The 3688-nt window shown below is 37.6% G+C and overlaps 1 protein-coding gene across 3 annotated transcripts in view; it reads left to right on the forward strand.

Moving 5' to 3' along the window:
• Nucleotides 1-3688, forward strand: part of LOC106881649 (transient receptor potential cation channel subfamily M member 3) — a 662626-nt gene that overhangs the window by 195822 nt on the left and 463116 nt on the right. The gene's annotated exons all lie outside the window — the stretch shown is intronic.

The following is a 3688-nucleotide window of genomic DNA, read 5'->3' on the forward strand; positions in this document are numbered from 1 at the left end:
AAAGATTTCATGTGTCGCCCGCACATGAGCCAGTCCAGGGGCACTGGCAACGATCCCGCTCGAAAAATTTCATGTGTCGCCCGCACACACACACACACATATATATATATATATATATATATATATCATCGTCATCATCATCATCGTTTATATATGTATATATGGGGACAAACACACACACACACACATACATCATCATCATCATCATCATCATCATCATCGTTTGACGTTAGCATGGAAAGTGGATGTTAAACAATGATGATGATGATGTATGTGTGTGTGTGTGTGTGTGTTTGTCCCCCCCCCCCCAACATCGCTTGGCAACCAATGCTGCTGTGTTTACATCCCTGTAACTTAGTGGTTCGGGAAAAGAGTACGATAGAACAAGTACTAGGCTAACAAAGAATAAGTCCTGGGGTCAATTTGTTCAACTAAATGCAGTGTTCCAACATGGCCGCATTCAAATGACTGAAACAAGTAAAAGAATAAAAAAATAAAAGAAAATATACTTTACGTATTTTTATGTGCAGTTTATATTTTCCTATTTCCCATTTCTTTGTCTATATGTTTATATCATCATCGTCATCATCATCATCATCCTCATCATCATTTTACCATTTACTTTTTCATGCTTGTATGGGTTAGATGGAAATCGTTGAGGCAAATTTTCTACAGCCAGATACATTTTCCTTTCAGCAGCCTTACCTGTTTCTAAGCAAGGCAATATTTCCCCATGGCTGGGCATGCTTTTCATGGAACATTGGAAATGAATGATGCTATGTGTATTGTATAACAGTGATGCTCATTTTATTACTGAGTCATGATGTCAGGTCAAGGAGACATAAACATGCACACACAAACATAAATACATGTGTTCATATATATATATATACATATATATATATATATATATATATATATATATATATATATATATATATATATATATATATATATATTTATATAGGCGCAGGCATGGTTTTGTGGTAAGCTTGCTTCCCAGTCACATGGTTCTAAGTTCAGTCACCTTGGGCAAGTGTTTTCTTCTATTGCCATGGGCCGACCAAAGCCTTGTGAGTGGATTTGGTAGATGGAAACTGAAAGAAGCCCATTATATTTATATATATGTCTGTGTGTGAGTGTGTGTGTGTGTGGGGGGTTCTGTCTCTGTCCCACTCCCACAGTGCTTGACAACTGGTGTTGGTGTATTTGCATCCTTGCAACTTAGTGGTTCAGCAAAGCGACTGATAGAATAAGCATCAGGCTTAAGAAAGAAGTTCTGGAATTGATTCCTTCAACTAAAAATTCAAGGCAGTGTCCCAGTATGAGTGTGTATATATATATATATATACATGTATACTGTGTGTGTATAAGTGTATGTTTTAGTGGGTTCTTAGACAAGGGATGTAAACAATAACTAAAGCACTGATTACCAGTTTCTTGATTCAGTTTCTGTCTACCAAGTTCAGTTCACAAGACTTTGGTTGGTCCAAGTTTTGTGTCCTTGGTGCCAGATAGTGGGACTGAACTTAAAACCATGTGGTTGAGAAAAGAACTTACACATACATACATCATCATCATCAACAGTAGCAGCATTGTCATCATCATTGTCGTCACCAGCTTTTAGCATCTTCCATGCTGCTATGTGTTGGTGGGTTTGACTGGGTCTGATCAGTTGGAGGACTGTATTGCCCATTGTCCTCCAATATCTGCTTTGGTACAGTTTCAATGGCTGAGTGCCTTTCCTAACACCAAACACTTAACAGAGTACTCAGTGCTTTATTTTATTTATTTATTTTTTTTGATGGCCCCAGCACTAGCTTAGTCTTCATGTAACTTGCAAGACTAATTTCTTCAGCTGAGCAGGGGGTTAACTTTAGCAGGGTGGGGGGCAGTTTATGTTAGGTGATGAAAGGCATGACTGTGTGGTAAGAAACTTGCTTCCCAACCACATGGTCCTGGGTTCAGTCCCACTTGACTTGGTAGACAGAAACTGAAAGAAGCCCATTGTATATATGTATGTACATATCTATGTGCCTTTGTGTCTGTGTTTGTCCTCCTCCCATGGTGCTGGTGTGTTTATGTCCCCCTCCCATGGTGCTGGTGTGTTTATGTCCCTGTAACTTAGCAGTTCAGCAAAAGAGGCCAATATAATAAGTATTAAGCTTAAAACCATAAGGCCTGGACTAAAACCCATCAAGGTGGTGCCCCAGCATGGTCCCAGTCAAATGACTGAAACAAGTAAAAGATAAGAGATATGAAGAAAGGGGGCCAGAATAGGTGTCTTGTTGTAGAGGAGACAAGTGAATGAATGCTCACATTATAAATGAGTGGGTGGGAGAAATCAGTGAAGAGCTGGAGCAATAATGATGGTGGTGATGAGGTCTCAGGCTTGGCCCCCAGGTTGGGGTAGAGCTGCAGAAAGTGTCACTGGGTAGTGATTCCAAGTGTGTGATGGAGAGAATGAGGGACAGTTAAAGATTGGACAAGGTGGGGAGGTGGGAGTCAAATATACTGAATGATGAACAAGGGTTGATTTAAGGGAGTAAGGTCATTAATGATAAATATGAATTGGATGGTTGGTGATAGCAGCTACAATTTGGATTGGGTTGTGGAGTGAATTTAGTAAATGGTCAAGGGTTGGCCTATGATATATATCAAATAGATGTCTTATAAAACTATCCGCACAGACAATAACAACTATACTAACAATTCAACATACCTCCATCCCATTTACACTAGCTTTGCCAAGCGGTCTAGTTTACTGGATCAAATCTAACAGCCATGATGCTGGGATAAGGACGTAGGCTCCACTCTTGGAAGAAAATAAAAAAAAAAGAATGCATATATACAAATTAATACATATCCATTTACCTAATTACCATAACCTTATAATCCAACGTAACCACACATACCCAGGGCCTGTCAATGGGGAACTAAGTCCACACTGTGTCAAGGTAGAGTGAGTTCAAGTGGGGGAAGGCCAGAGGGAATAGGACTTCAGTACTGTCTCCATATACCAATTCCACATACAAGGAACTGATCAGCCTGATGTTATAATATGAGACGCTTGCCCAAGGTGTCATTTAGTGGGAAGGAAAACCCCAAACCATGTGAAAGTGAAGCAAAGTTTCTAATTATGCAACCATGTCTATATGTGTGTGTATACATACAGACACAAATACAGTCACGCACACACATATACACACTTAATTTATGTTTGTGAGTGTGTATGTGTGTGTACATATACAGTCATAAATATAGTCATGCATAATACATATATACACACACAATTTATATGTTTGTGAATGTGTGCATAGCTATGTATATATATATATGCACATGTATGTGAGTGTTATGTATATGTGTGTGAGTTTCTATTGATATATATGTATATATTTGTATGTATATGTAGGTGATAGTATACATATACATATGTATGTGTGTGTGTTTATATGTCTAGATATATATATATCTATGTCTAAATATCTGTTTCTCTATCTATCTATCTATCTATCTATCTATACATACATACATACATACATACATATTTATATATGTGTATACGTATACCTATTTATATTCACACAAATATAAAAACGTATACATTCATGCATACTTTCATGCACGCACACACACATACATAATATATATATATATATATATATATATATATATACACACAAAT

This window comes from Octopus bimaculoides, chromosome 9 (genome assembly GCF_001194135.2).
Source record: "Octopus bimaculoides isolate UCB-OBI-ISO-001 chromosome 9, ASM119413v2, whole genome shotgun sequence".
Taxonomy (NCBI): Eukaryota; Metazoa; Mollusca; class Cephalopoda; order Octopoda; family Octopodidae; genus Octopus; species Octopus bimaculoides.